This window comes from Balaenoptera musculus, chromosome 14, assembly GCF_009873245.2.
Source record: "Balaenoptera musculus isolate JJ_BM4_2016_0621 chromosome 14, mBalMus1.pri.v3, whole genome shotgun sequence".
NCBI classification, from domain to species: Eukaryota; Metazoa; Chordata; class Mammalia; order Artiodactyla; family Balaenopteridae; genus Balaenoptera; species Balaenoptera musculus.
Genome location: NC_045798.1, coordinates 36,981,977 through 36,998,988, shown reverse-complemented (window position 1 = coordinate 36,998,988; position 17,012 = coordinate 36,981,977).

The window sequence follows — 17,012 nt, the reverse complement described above, 5'->3', positions numbered from 1 at the left end:
AGTCCTTTTCTGTGTCCTGTATATAATCTCTTTCCTTCCAGATTCAGGTCTTTTATTTATGTTGGTCCTTCCCTTTTGTGCTATCTTTCTCAACTGGCTGGTAATCCTGCTCATCCAACCATATTTAAGAATGAAGAATTATGCTGAAAATCATAGGAGCTGTTTTGGATTTCCTCAGGACACTTCTAGACCTATTTCCTCCTGGCTTGCACACTGACTGTCAGCAATGTGTACAAGGAATGAAAGCATCTACTTGCTGCCTTTGCTTTAGGGAGAACAGACTTGAGTACTTAGACACACTGCACTCCACTTCCAGTGCCAGAATTAAGATGTCTTTATCCTAGAGTCTTGGTTCCCAACCTAGAAGCCTAGCTTTCCCCAGGCAAATTATCCCATGTTATTTTTGTCAGTGTCATCCCAGATTTACCTTTGGAACCCCTTATCCTGTAGTCACTCTGTAAGTGTGGCGGCCAGGAGGCTAGTCGGCATGAGAGGTCTTTTGCAGAGTGCCTTTCAATCATTGGTCTGAATGCATCCTCCCTGCGCTTGTTCTGTGAATCTCCAAACTGAGCTTGGTGCCTGAGAGATAGAATTCCCACCTTTACTTTGGATTTCTCTGCAGTGCTTCCTGGACGGTGGTCTCTCCTTTACAGACTGTCTCTATACTTCCATCTGTTTTGCTTTTCCAGAAATTCATAAAATTATCTCTGCTCTTCTAGACCTTTTTTTTCCAATGTTGTTACAGTTTTTTTCCTTCTCATTCATTTTCACTGTATTTTCACTGGGATTTTATAAGGGAGAGGGGGTAAGTGTTGATGTTCAGTCACTCCTTTTGAACGGGAAATGCAAAATCAATATTTTAGTTTTATGTAGAGGCACTATTCCATGGTATTTAAGAGAATAGACTCTAGAACCTGATTGCCTGGGTTTGAATCCTGACTCTACCCCTTTGGTGTTTGACATTGTGCAAATCACTTAATTCCTTAATTAAATATCTTTTTAAAATGTACAGGTCCTAATAGTACTTAATAGTACTTATCTCATAGGGTTGTTTTTTTAATGTATACATGTTACATATTTACAAAATGCTTATTTTACAAAAATTATCAGTAAATGTTATTATGAAGGCATTCATGTTACACGAGCTTGCATACATTCTGTGAATTTTATACCTCCTTAAGAAGAGTGTCAAATATGATGCTAAAATAATACACCATAGTATGTAATAATATTTTTTAGTTTTTTCTTATTATGTCTTTTCTTTTCTTTTTTAGTACTTAAGAGGGTACCAAGCATATCACCTCTACGAATCCCTTTGGCCAGCTGTTCTAGTATTCAAAGGTCATGATTTATGAAGTGAGTACATTGTACCTTCTTACGAGTAAATATTTATGGGCTGTTAGTTATCTTAAAGAGAAAGACATAATGAGTCATCTGCCATGGCTTTTATGCATCAAAAATGGGTCGATATGAAGAGATATGGAGTGAGAGGTCTATTATGTAGGTGCAGTTCATCTCTAAGGGATGCAGCATTCTGGTAAAGATTAACAGATTTCTGGTAGAGAAACAAATTAAACCACAAGTCTGGAAATATGGTTTATACACCTTGTATTGCTAACTAACCCAGTTCATAACCATTTTTTTCTGTTGCTGACAACTGAATGCCTGCTTCCTGTACTCTGTATTTTGAAATGACTCAGTAGGTTGTGCCTTGCACAGCAACTCCTTTCAAGGTACAGGTGCTTAGGATATAGGGCAGTAAACACATTCAGCAGGCTCCAAAGTTAAGCTGCATTGGAACGTTCATGATTTTTGAAAATTGTAAAGCCATCTGAAGCAATGCTCTGATGAAAATACCACTGAGATGTTTTTTCCTATGAAACGAGCAGCACAAGGTGATCCAGAAGAGAACATGAGTCCACAATTTTATAAGTGATACATTAATATCTCTATGTAATGAAGTAATTTGAAATTTGCAAAAATGAAGAGAATGGCTAAAGAAAAGAACTATTAATATCTTCTAAGCACGGCCTAGTGTTAAAATCAAACAATTTGCTATGGGGAAGTCTTTTTTAGCAGCTTACATGCAATAATTTTATTTGCAGCAAGATAAATATCTGTTTATATCCAAGTTTTCAGCATTTTTATTCTGTTTAAAGTTCAACACTGATTTGACTGAGTTGGAAGCTAGAATTCAATTTATTCATATCACTGTGTTTAGACAGAATCATATTCAGGGAATTTGAAATGCAAAAAAGCACTAAAGTTATGCAAATTAAAACCACAATGAGATACCACTTCACACCATTAGGATGATTATAATAAAAAAGGACAGACAATAACAACTGTTGAGTTGTTATAACTGATATGGATTTGGAGAACTTGGAATCTTCATACTTTGCTGGTGAGAATGTAAATTGGTACAGCCATGCTGGAAAGCAGTTTGGCAGTCCTTCAACATGTTAAACCCATGACCCAGCATTACACTCTTTGATATCCCATTCCTAATACAAATGAAAAGACATGTCTACACAAAACTTGCACCTTAATGTTCATAACAGCATTATCTCATAATGGCCAAAAGGTGGAAACAACATAAATGTCCACCAATAGATGAATGGATAAATAAAACTGGTACATCCATACAACAGAATACTACTCAACAATAAAAATGGATGGACATTGAAAAGATTATGCTCAGTAAAAGAAGTCAGCTACAAGAGACCACACATTACATGATTACATTTATGAGATGTTCAGAATAGGCAAATCTATAGAGAAGAAAGTAGATTAGTGGTTGCCAAGGGCTTGGGGGTGGGAGAATGGGGGGTGACTGCTAATTAGTCTGTGGTAATGTTACACAATTCTGTGAATATACTAGAAGCATTTGAATTATATACTTTAAATTGCTAAATTTTATGGTACATGAATGATATCTCAGTAAAGATGTTAAATAACATTATACTTTAAAAAGACAAGTTAGTTTTTAGATACATCAGATGAAATTGTTCCACACTATGAATTTCACTTTGAGAAAAGAGACAAGTCAGAATCTTCACTATTGTCTTGCAAAAAATGAGCTGGCATCCAATGGTGATTTTCCTCAAAAGAAAAAATAACTATTACCTTACTGCTTAGTTCACTCTGCTTATAGGCACTCAGTATATTGCTTTTAGCTGACCTGAGACTTATTACATTAAAATGTTTACATATCTACAGCAAGGATATTAATTGTTTAGAGGGTTTCTTTCCCCAGAAAAATGCAAGTGGATGTAAACTGCAAAGTCTTGCATATGGTTTCAGAGTCTTTAACTCTGATAATTACTTAAAGTGGACTGATTTATCAGAGTGACCAGTGGTGTTAAATTTACAAAACATAATAGAGAATCCAGATAAACATGCATATGAGCTCAGAATCTTGAGCTTCTTTTTAAATCAGCATCGGGTAAATCAAAGATGTCTGGTCCTAACAGTAAAAACTAGCAAACAAACTAAAAAACAAAACCAAAAACAAACAAAAAAAATGAGCTCGAGTGTAAACTGCACAAGAATAGATAAATTTATTTGTATCTTGTAAAAATTCCTAACACAGTGCTGCACATAGCAAAAATTCAAGAAATGCTTATATAATGAATGAACTAATAAATGAATACTCCCTGTGTACCTTAATTGATATCTCTCATATCTATTGACTAGCCTAGGACTAAACATTCTAAACTCCATTCAAGCAGTCTTAGAGTTCTTTATAAGTACCATGCAGGTCAGACAGCTACCTTGTGGCATTCTATATCTGCCTTTCTAATTAGCAATCCATTTTAAAATTGAAAATGAAATTATTTAAAATAATAAGCAGACTATTAAACAGGGAGCAAGAACTAACTCCAGCCTCCATGCCTCCATCTGGGATGTATAAACATTCTTTATAAACTCAACATGCATCGTGTTTTCTTCCTTACTTGTTGGTAGTTGTGGATTTGGAACGTGAGCTACTGCTGGTGTCTAAAATGGTCATTGGGGTGATTTTATCATATATCCAGTGTTATTTTACACACTGTGTTGTCTATTATACGTAAATGATATTATTAGAATTTACTATTATTGAAATGGAGATCACATCCAAGCATTTGAGAGAATTTGAGAGTTGGTAGGTGGTCTGTGGAGTGCCCTAAATTTACAGAGAGGTTGAAAAAAATCTTTATGGGCCGTAAGGTCATGTCTGTAATAACCTGATCCCATTAATTCTGATTGGATACAAGTGTGATCCTCTGTCAACGAATTTAGCTTCATGGGAATTTACCATGTGAGAAACAAACTTGTCATTAAAGGACTTGTGCATCTGAAAAACTCTTAGTGCTTCAATTTGCTCTCTGGTCAAATAAGACATCCTGTAGCTCTGAGGTTCTTTCAATATAAAAAAAAGTGCCCTAGACATTGTCACAGCGTACAGATCCTTGCAAGTACATGTCATTCAGATTAATTAAAAATCTCAACACTCTGGGATACACGTATTACCAGCATTGGTTTATGTTCTGACAATATTAATGTTTGTTAAATCTTTGTTAAGTACAAGTCCATCATAATTGCTCAATTCTAGTCCATGAAGCTGTAAAATGAAGTAATGCAGGATACAGTCAGAAGAATGTAGTTCTACTCCCAAGTTTTTTAATCAATTGAGGATGATAGTTACCATGTTATTTTATTAATTAATTCAACAAATATTTAATAAGTACCTACCACAAATCAAGCGTGGGTCTTGGTACAAGGGATACAATGGTAAATAAAATAGATTTGTTCTCTCTCCTTGTGGATAATGGGTTAATGAGATTTTTTAAAAGGTTGATGTTTATTTGGTTTATGATTTGTGTGGACCATAGCAAAAGTCATAGCCTCAGAATTTTATAATTAGAAGAAACCTTAGAGTTTATATATTTCTGCCACTTTATTTAACAAATGTGGACCCTGAGACCCTACAGAAGTAAACAGGCTTGTCCAAGGTAATAAAACAAGTGATGAAAGATTTAGGAAAAGCAGATAGAAATTCTGATGACTAGCCATATCCTCACTGTTTATTTATATTAGTTGTTGTATGAATAACATGTCCTCAAGAGCAATAAGCACCACATGTGACTAAATTACCCTCTGGCATTTAGGATAATCTTAATTTGCTTGTTAGGTGGCATCTTTTGGAAATGTGAACAAGATAAAACACCGCAATACCTAAGAGTGAAATCTGATTCACTTCTCATGTATTGCTCCAGACTATTTATCTTCTAAGGGTGCTACTTTGAAAGGTAGTTTTCTCAGTAATATTTCCCTCATATTTTATGTTAATTATTTTATATTTTCTTTCTTCTTGTGAAGATTTACCATGAATGAATTACTTTCTTAAATTGAAGATTAGAATTTCTAAGCAAGCATCTTGGAAATGACCTTTCTATTTGTTGCCAAGTAGGCAGATCTGAGCACAGGGCCTCACTCTTTTGTTGAGGTCCTGCAATCTAGAGGGTCCATGGACAGTCCTTACAACTTTCTAGATTTACTATGTGGTATAGTGTACCAGTCTGAGTGTCAGAAGAACTGGGATTTAGCCCCAAAGCTATCCACGTAATCTTGGGCAAGTCACAAAATGTCTCTATACCCAAGTTTACTAATCTGTAACATGAGGGAAATTTGTACTAAGCTTTAAGCACCTTTCAATTCTGAATACTGCACCATTGTGGTTAGAAAAATGAGGGTAAATGCCTATTCAGTGAACAATTTTGCATAATTCTTATCCTGGCAGTCACTAGTTCTGTCACTGAGTTGTCTATTTCCACCTCTGGGTACATCATAGCTTTGTTCTTCCTCATCCCCTTGATGTTATACATTGCTGAGTGACTTGTTTGACCAATAAAATGTAAATGGAAGTTCAGTAGGACATGAGAACCATAACCACCGGATACAAGCTTCAGGACATCAAATAAACTCTGGAGAAAATTCTGCAGGCAGTGAGGCTTTGCATATATTTTATGCCGATTTGTGTGTATGCGTGGAATACTGTTTGTAAATTTGCTTGTTTTGCTGCAAAGCTAGATATGCTTTAGCCTCTGGAAGGCAGTGTTCAGGACCCATGATTAGGTAAGTGTAGAGATCAAGCAGAGACTGCTTCCATTTAAGAGGACTCTGCTTCACAAAAGAGAATTTGTGGACAAACAAGGAAAGCAATTCTTGTTTTGGAAAATCAAGGATTAGACTTAGTCAGTAAAGAAAGGGTTAAAATTTGAAAATAATTTGCTAAATAGTTGGTTTCTAGAGAAAGTAAAAGAGCAAATAGTCAGCTGGAACTGAGAAAAGAACATAGAATTCTTGGGCAGTTTAACAAACAAAACAGAGAAGGCAGAACAGAAATTTTCAGAAAATAAAAATCAACAAGTACAATCTATTAAAATTGTAGAATTCTGATGTTTCTTTATTTTCTGTTCAAGAAACAATAAACATATGTATAGTAAACCCTTACTTATAAATCCATTGTTTAGAATCCAGTATATATTTACAGAATGTATTTATAAATGGTTCCCCAATACACTTTGGCAACACACATATTTAAATATTAATATCAAAGTACTCCATTTGTAAACATTTTTTTCTCCTATGTGAAAGAGTTACAATACAGAATACATACAGGGAAGACAAAATAAACAAACAAACAAAAAAACTGTATCTGCAGTTTCTGAAATAATAGAACAAATTTAGCCATGATTCAAAATGAAAAAGGGGCAATAATAGACAAAGATATCTGTATAGATTTATGACATTATTTTGCCAAATTATATGGAAATAAATCTGAGAATAATAATGAAACAAATGACTTTTTAAGGAAAATATGTAAATAAAAATCAAATCAAAAGGGTTAGAAGTCTTAAACAATCAGTAATAGAAGGAAGAGACCGAGAATGTTATCCTTCTCTGGACTTGAAGCTGAAAAAAATCAAGCCAGTCAGAGAAGAAATTACAAGTAAATTCTTTCTTAAATCAACAAATAGAAATTTACCAATACCATGTTCAGCATCGTTTTAAATTTAAGAAAGAGAAAAATAACACTGGTATTAAAACCTAATAAAGAGAGCGATAAACCAGTCTCATTTTAAAATGTTATAAAATATTAAACAAAATATTAACTAATACAATTTGGCAGTATGTTAAAATGAAAAATAAAATTAAAATAACTTCAACCTCAAAATACAGGTGTTATTTAAATTTATGAATTAAGCAGCGTTTTTTATTAATAGGTCAAGGTAAATGGACACATGATCATCTCAAAAATGATGAAAGAGGGGGAAAATGTTATTCATCAATACTGTGTTATTTATTTTATCCCCATATTATCTATCCATTTGTTATGCATTTAGTTAACTGGTATATATCTCAAAGTACTCAGAAAATGTTTAATAATGAAATGTAGAATCATTATAATCAAAACAATAAAGATATTATGATTTAACATTGTGTTGGATTTGTCACAGGCTTTGTTGAATCTTTTAAGTTAATTGTGTTGTTCCGTCCTTTATCCTACAGATACGGTACATGATCTTAATTGATTTCAGATTGTAAACCAGCTTTACATTCCTGTGATAATAAATACTTGAACGTGGTGTAGAATCTTTTTTATATGTCTCAGGACTTGTTTTACAAATATTTGTTAAGCACTTTTGTGTCTGTTCATTCAGGAGGAGTATTGATCTACAGTTTTCTTTTCTTGTGATATGCTTACCTAGCTTTTTCATCAGGTAATATTGATTTATTTTGTTATTCAAATTGTACGAGCATTGACCATTGGGAGCTCCTTTAGGTTATGTCTATGTTCTTTTTTTTTTTTTAACATCTTTATTGGAGTATAATTGCTTTACAATGGTGTGTTAGTTTCTGCTGTATAACAAAGTGAAACAGCTATACGTATACCTATATCCCCATATCCCCTTCCTCTTAAGGCTCCCTCCCACCCTCCATATCCCACCCCTCTAGGTGGTCACAAAGCACGGAGCTGATCTCCCTGTGCTATGTGGCTGCTTCCCACTAGCTATCGATTTTACACTTGGTACTGTATATATGTCCATGCCACTCTCTCACTTCATCCCAGGGTAACTTTCCCCCTCCCCATGTCCTCAAGTCCATTCTCTATGTCTGTGTCTTTATTCCTTTTTTAGATTCCATATATATGTGTTAGCATACGGTATATGTTTTTCGCTTTCTGACTTACTTCACTTTATATCACAGACTCTAGGTCCATCCACCTCACTACAAATAATTAATTTCATTTCTTTTTATGGCTGATAATATTCCATTGTATATATGTGCCACATCGTCTTTATCCATTCATCTGTCGATGGACACTTAGGTTGCTTCCACGTCCTGGCTACTGTAAATAGTGCTACAAAGAACATTGTGGTACATGACTCTTTTTAAATTATGGTTTTCGCTGGGTATATGCCCAGTAGTGGGATTACTGGGTCGTATGGTAGTTTTATTTTTAGTTTTTTAAGGAAAAAACTAAAAATAGAACTGTTCTCCATAGTGGCTGTATCAATTTACATTCCCACCAACAGTGCAAGAGGATCCCCTTTTCTCCATACCCTCTCCAGCATTTATTGTTTGTAGACATTTTGATGATGGCCATTCTGACTGGTGTGAGGTGATACCTCACTGTAGTTTTGATTTGCATTTCTCTAATGATTAGTAACATTGAGCATGCTTTCATGTGTTTGCTGGCAATCTGTAGATCTTCTTTGGAGAAATGTCTATTTAGGTCTTCTGCCCATTTTTGGATTAGGTTGTTTGTTTTTTTGATATTGAGCTGCATGAGCTGCTTCTAAATTTTGGAGATTAATCCTTTGTCAGTTGCTTCATTTGCAAATATTTTCTCCCATTCTGAGGGTTGTCTTTTTGTCTTGTTTTTGGTTTCCTTTGCTGTGCAAAAGCTTTTAAGTTTCATTAGGTCCCATTTGTTTACTTTTGTTTTTATTTCCATTTATCTAGGAGGTGGATCAAAAAGGATCTTGCTTTGATTTATGTCATAGAGTGTTCTGCCTGTGTTTTCCTCTAAGAATTTTATAGTGTCTAGCCTTGCATTTAGGTCTGTAATCCATTTTGAGTTTATTTTTGTGTATGGTGTTAGGGAATGTTCTAATTTCATTCTTTTACATGTAGCTGTCCAGTTTTCCCAGCACCATTTATTGAAGAGGCTGTCTTTTCTCCATTGTATATTCTTGCCTCCTTTATCAGAAATAAGGTGACTATATGTGCATGTATTTAACTCTGGGCTTTCTATCCTGTTGCATTGATTTATATTTCTGTTTTTGTGCCAGTTTTTGTGTCTTGGTTACTGTAGCTTTGTACTATTGTTTGAAGTCAGGGAGCCTGATTCCTCCAGCTCCGGTTTTCTTCCTCAAGATTGCTTTGGCTATTCGGGGTCTTTTGTGTTTCCATACAAATTGTGAAATATTTTGTTCTAGTTCTGTGAAAAATGCCATTGGTGGTTTGATAGGGATTGCATTGGATTTGTAGATTGCTTTGGGTAGTATAGTCATTTTCACAATGTGATTCTTCCAATCCAAGAACATGGTATATCTCTACATCTGTTAGTATCATCTTTAATTTCTTTCCTCAGTATCTTATAGTTTTCTACATAGAGGTGCTTTATCTCCTTAGGTAGGTTTATTCCTACGTATTTTATTCTTATTCTTGCAATGGCAAATGGGATTGTTTCCTTAATTTCTCTTTCAGATGTTTCATCATTAGTGTATAAGAATGCAAGGGATTTCTGTCCATCAATTTTGTATCCTGTTACTTTACTGAATTCATTGATTAGCTCTAGTAGTTTTCTGGTAGCATCTTTAGGACACTCTATGTATAGTATCATGTATCCACTAAGAGTGACAATTTTACTTCTTCTTTTCTGAATTGGATTCCTTTTATTTCTTTTTCTTCTCTGATCGCTGTGGCTAAAACTTCCCAAACTATGTTGGATAATAGTGGTGAGAGTAGTCAGCCTTGTCTTGTTCCTGATCTTAGTGGAAATGGTTTCCGTTTTTCACCATTGAGAATGATGTTGGGTGTGGGTTTGTCATATATGGCTTTTATTATGTTGAGGTAAGTTCCCTCTATGCCTACTTTCTGGAGGGTTTTTATCATAAATGGGTGTTGAATTTTGTCAAAAGCTTTCTCTGCATCTATTGAGATGATCATATGGTTTTTATCCTTCAATTTATTAATATGGTTTATCACATTGATTAATTTGCATATATTGAAGAATCCTTGCAATCCAGGGCTAAACCCCACTTGACCATGGTGTATGATCTTTTTAATGTGCTGTTGGATTCTGTTTGCTAGTATTTTGTTGAGGATTTTTGCATCTGTGTTCATCAGTGATATTGGCCTGTAGTTTTCTTTTTTTGTGACATCTTTGTCTGGTTTTGGTATCAGGGTGATGGTGGCCTCTTAGAATGAGTTTGGGAATGTTCCTCCCTCCTGTATTCTGGAAGAGTTTGAGAAGGATATGTGTTAGCTCTTCTCTAAATGTTTGATATCATTTGCCTGTGAAGCCATCTTGTCCTGGGCTTTTGTTTGTTGGAAGATTTTTAATCACAGTCTCAATTTCAGTGCTTGTGATTGGTCTGTTTATATTTTCGATTTCTTCCTGTTTCAGTCTTGGAACGTTGTGCTTTTCTAAGAATTTGTCCATTTCTTCCAGGTTGTCCATTTTATTGGCATAGAGTTGCTTGTGGTAATCTCTCATGATCCTTTGTATTTCTGCAGTGTCAGTTGTTACTTCTCCTTTTTCATTTCTAATTCTATTGATTTGAGTCTTCTCCCTTTTTTTCTTGATGAGTCTGGCTAATGGTTTATCAATTTTGTTTATCTTCTCCAAGAACCAGCTTTTAGTTTTATTGATCTTTGCTATTGTTTTCTTCATTTCTTTTTCATTTATTTGTGATCTGATCTTTATGATTTCTTTCCTTCTGCTAACTTTGGGTTTTTTTTGTTCTTCTTTCTCTACTTGCTTTAGGTGTAAGGTTAGGTTGTTTATTTGAGATTTTTCTTCTTTCTTGAGGTAGGATTTTATTGCTAGGAACTTCCCTCTTAGAACTGCTTTTACTGCTTCCCAGAGGTTTTGGTCATTGTGTTTTTATTGTCATTTGTTACTAGGTATTTTTTGATTTCCTCTTTGATTACTTCAGTGATCTCTTGGTTATTTAGTAGCATATTGTTTAGCCTCCATGTGTTTGTACTTTTTACAGTTTTTTTCCTGTAATTGATATCTAGTCTCATAACATTGTAGTTGGAAAAGATACTTGATACGATTTCAGTTTTCTTAAATTTACCAAGGCTTGATTTGTGACCCAAGATATGGTCTATCCTGGAGAATGTTCCATGGGCACTTGAGAAGAAAGTGCATTCTGTTGTTTTTGGTTGGAATGTCCTATAAATATCAATTAAGTCCATCTTGTTTAATTTATCATTTTAAGCTTGTGTTTCCTTATTTTCTTTTTGAATGATCTGTCCATTGGTGAAAGTGGGGTGTTAAAGTCCCCTACTATGATGGTGTTACTGTCGCTTTTCCCTTTTATGGCTGTTTGCGTTTCCGTTATGTATTGAGATGCTCCTATGTTGGGTGCGTAAATATTTACAATTGTTAATCTTCTTCTTGGATTGATCCCTTGATCATTATGTAGTATCCTTTTTTCTCTCTTGTAATAGTCTTTATTTTAAAGTCTATTTTGTCTGATATGAGAATTGCTACTCCAGCTTTCTTTAGATTTCCATTTGCATGGAATATCTTTTTCCATCCCCTCACTTTCAGTCTGTATGTGTCCCTAGGTCTGAAGTGCGTCTCTTGTAGACAGCGTATATATGGGTCTTGTTTTTGTATCCATTCAGCCAGTGTATGTGTTTTGGTTGGAGCATTTAATCCATTTATGTTTAAGGTAGTTATCAATATGTATGTTCCTATTACCATTTTCTTAATTGTTTTGGGTATGTTATTGTAGGTCTTTTTCTTGTCTTGTGTTTCCTGCCTAGAGAAGTTCCTTTAGCATTTGTTGTAAAGCTAGTTTGGGGGTGTTGAATTCTCTTAGCTTTTGCTTGTCTGTAAAGGTTTTAATTTCTCTGTCAAATCTGATTGAGATCCTTCCTGCATAGAGTATTCTTGGTTGTAGTTTTTTCCTTTTCATCACTTTAAATATGTCCTGCCACTCCCTTCTGGCTTGTAGAGTTTCTGCTGAAAGGCCAGCTGTTAACCTTATGGGGATTCCCTTTTATGTTATTTGTTGTTATTTTTTATTCCCCAACAGCCTGATGGATTTTAATTTGCATGTAGTGAAGTTTGCTATTTTGATGTACACTATGGATGCATAGTGCCATGTATTCACTACCTCAGTATCATATAGTACAGTTTCATCACTTTAAAAGTTTGACTGTGTGGCCCCTTTTTAGTCATCCATTTCCTTCTCCACCAACCTTTGGCCGTCTCTGTTTTCTGTTCATATAATTTTGATTTTTCATTCATACATCTAGTGGGGATGCAAAATAGGATAGCTTTTCTGAAAGACAGTTTGGCAAGCATAATTTTATTATTATAATGAAGATGCATTCTTAATTTTAATGCTGTTAAAATTATAAATCATTTTGTAATTAATGCCTGTTAAGTCCTCATGAAGAAATTGTCTGTACATAAAGGTCATGCAGATAGTCTCTTCTAAGAGCTTTATTTTCTAGCTTTGTCTTTCACATATATCATTCCCCAGAATTGATTATTTATCTGAATTTTTACATATGGTTTACCAATTGTTGAATGCCATTTCACAATTTATATGCCTTTCCTCTTGATTATTGGTCCTGCTTATTTTCATCTTCACATATCTGGTCAATTTGTATTGAATACTGTACATTACTTGTAAACGAAGTAGAGGCTTTACATGATATTTTCTATCAGAGAGGCTTCCCTTTTATTATGTTATGTTATTATGATCACCTCAATCAACTTCTCAATCTAATAGAGAGTTGAAATAAGTCAGAGCTAAGTTTTACTACTAGTAACACTCACTCTGCTGAGGTTAAACCCTGATCCTCAGGTGTGGCCCTACTGTGTATCTTTAGGGGGGGCCTGGAGGATCTTTAGCTTCTTCCTGAAAGAATGTGGAAGATCCAGCTCTCTGACTTTCCCATCTTCAAAATCTGGTAAATGCCAGATTTCCAACCATTCTTTTTCCTAATTGTTTCAAGTTCTCTGCAGGAGTTCTCACTCTGCCTTTTAGAAACAGTTCGCTTTGTTTCCTAACTCCTTAGTAGTACCAGGACTCAGCAAATATACCAAGAAGCAAACTAGCTTTATGTTTGAGTCTCTTCAAATTTCCTGATTGTGCATAACCCACACCATACCACAGCAAATATCACAATGGTTTTTTTTATTGAGTAATTCTTTTCTGTCTCTTCATTAAGCTGGAACTTCTTAAAAGGCAGAAACGATGATATTTTTCTCTAGGTATCCAATAAACATTTGTGGATGTTTTCATGTTTATTATTCTTGTGTGTTGAATTAAGTCCAGGAATATATCTCAGAGTTAAAGCATACACAATACTTTTGTGAAAAAGACAATGACAACAACAGTTTGGTCACAAATGCAGTAGTATTAGGTATTTGTATTCATATTTTACTACTGATTTATTAAGCATATAATTGTCTCTTCAGAAAACTTTACCTTCTTTTAAAGCTGTTGATAAATATCCATAATATTTTCAAGTTTTTAAAATATGGAGTCATTTTTAACTTATTTATTCAAAGTTTATTTTATTTAATACATATTTATGTAGGCCAAAACTCTGAAAAACAGAATATATGAGAGCCTACAAAGAAATGGAAAACGTACACTAATCTCATGACCTTTAAAGTACCTTCCTAATTTAAGCTACAATGACATTTCGGCGTGTTCAAGAAAAAATGAGTGGAGCACCCTAAAAAGTATTACTCTACCGACTTAAAATGTTAATGAGGGACTTCCCTGGTGGCACAGTGGTTAAGAATCCACCTGCCAATACAGGGGACACGGGTTCGAGCCCTGATCCGGGAAGATCCCACATGCTGCAGAGCAACTAAGCCCGTGCGCCATAACTACTGAGCCTGCGCTCTGGAGCCCGCGAGCCACAACTACTGAGCCTGCGTGCCACGACTACTGAAGCCCACGTGCCTAGAGCCGTGCTCTGCAACAAGAGAAGCCACCGCATGAGAGACCCACGCACCGCAACAAAGAGTAGCCCCTGCTCACCTCAACTAGAGAAAGCCTGCGCCCAGCAACGAAGACCCAACGCAGCCATAAATAAATATATTTTTAAAAATGTTAATGAAAGAAATGATCCTTTCTAATTTATATAAATGCCATTGAAGGCATATGACAAAAGCATAGCAATGGTGGGTGATAATTTCCATTATATACAGTGTGCTCTAAATGCTTTTCTTTTACTAGCATCCTAGTTTTCATTAGTAGTTCATTCTACAAATCATAGTGCTTTGTTAAAGTGGAAATACAGAACAGAACATCTGAAAACATATCCAGTGAACGTTGTCTTTTCTTTTTAAACTTACAATGTTACCAGATCTTTTTATACTAATTGTACACTGTGGCTTTACATGAGCTACCCAATAAGTTAGTCACCAGCCTCACACAAATATTCACATTTAAATTAATTAAAAGTAAATAATATTTAAAAGTTGGTTCCTCTGTTGCACTAGCTTCATTTCAAGTGCTAAATTGCCAAATGTGACTGATGGCTACCATATTGAACAGTGCAGCTATAGAACATTTCCATCATCACAGAAACCTTTTTTTGACAGCATTGGCAAAGGTTTTCAACAGATTGGGGTTGGAATTTGTGCTTTTCATTGAAAACAGACTAGGTCTGAGTGAAACCAATGAAGGTGCTTTTGAGTTACTTGCACTAGTTTCCCTTTGGATGTCATAAATATTTTAGAACAAGACATGAACTGTGAGTTCACTTGGAGATTATTTTGTTCAGATTTTTCATTAATCAGATAAAGATAGCACAACCCAGGGAAGGTTATTTTGCCATGGAAAACAGGCTACTGGATGATAAATTAGTGGTAAAGCTGGAATTGGTACTCAGGTCTTTTGAATGAAGTTTATTTCTCAATCTACTAGACGACGTTGTCTCATTTAAGATCATTCCACTCTTGGTATAGCAATACATCAGTGTGAAATCATCAGTTACTTGTTAAATTATGTTACCAGAAAGTTTTTTCCATTGTGATGAGGAAGTAGCACATCATTTCCAGACCCAAACTGAGCATTATGTTTACTGTAACTACCATTTTTCCATGTAAGAATTATTTTGTAGTATCCTGCTCATGAACAAGTATAGTTTTATCTCCACAATGGAGCTGAAAAATCAACACTAATTATAAGTCAATAGAGAAAAAAGACCTCTTTCATCCCCTACAACCCATACTCACTACAACCGTGACATAAAACACGTGTCACAGAGAACAGACTTGTGGTTGCCTAGGGGGAGGGAGGTGGGGGAGGGAAGGACTGGGAGTTTGGGATTAGCAGATGTAAACTATTATATATAGGCTGGATGAACAACAAGGTCCTACTGTATAGCACAGGGAACTATATTTAGTATCTTGTGATAAACCATAATGGAAAAGAATATAAAAAAGAATGTCTATATGTATATAACTGAGTCACTTTGCTGTACAGCGGAGACTGCCACAGCACTGTAAATCAACTCTATTTCAATTAAAAAAAAACAAAACACAATGTGTCAGATCCATTTACGTGTCTCCCAGAGAGATGGAGAACTTTTTTTTTTTGATGTGGACCATTTTTAAAGTCTTTATTGAATTCGTTACAATATTGCTTCTGTTTTATGTTTTGGTTTTTTGGTCCGAGGCATGTGGGCTCTTAGCTCCCCAACCAGGGATCGAACCTGCACCCCTTGCATTGGAAGGTGAAGTCTTAACCACTGGACCTCCAGGGAAGTCCCTGGAGAACTTCTTAAAGTCACTGTATCATTAGGCATTTTTGTGGTCCAGAATAGGTGTTCATATTTATAATGAACATAAATAAATTTAAAAAATGGTGAATAAATCTATGGTACCACTTAGCAATACTTAGATCTTTATTCTCTGCCATTTCCACATCTTTAGATCACTTTGGGCTCTCAGTGTAAACAATGTGACGTTTACTTTTAGTTATCTGGAAAGCAACTTGCTGATCTATATGAAAAATATATCCCACTGGTTTTTAAGAATCCATCTAAAGCAGGGTGTCTTACCTTCATATGCCTCTGGGAGAAACTGCTAACTTCACAAACAAAATTGCTAACTTCACTTATACAACCCCTGTAGTAAGAACCTGGAGAGATAATAATAATAGCATTTGTGTCTCTGTTAAGTTGAAACCAACTGTGATAAACAGTCTTGAATGGCAATCCTACTAGTAAAGTTGCTGACCAAAGAGTCATTATAACTCTCTTATAACTGTGCTCAGACGGTTCCTCAGGAAAGAAGTCAGGTGGTTAAAATGGTAATGACAGGGGAAGTAAAAAGAATCTAATACTTTATAACATAATAATCTGGTATGTCATAAACATTTTCTATAAAATTAATGAGCTTCATGAGAAATTTGGGGGTGTTGGAATATAAACAGTAAGCACTCTCAGAAAAAATTAAAGATAAGAAAATACCCAAGTTAATTTGAAAAAGATAACTAATCTAAAAAATAAACAAAATATATCTCTTGGTGGTGATAAGAGAATTGCAGATTTATAAGGAACCTTATTAAGTCATATATTCCAATCTCTTGCTCATGCTGAAATGCTTCCCATAACATTTATCCAAAAAATATTTTTTGAGCATCATCTATGGGACAGCACTCTTTTGGGTTCGGGGATAGAGAGTCAAACAAGAGATCATGGAATTATATTCTAGTCATAAGATTCAGATGCTAAACAAATAAACA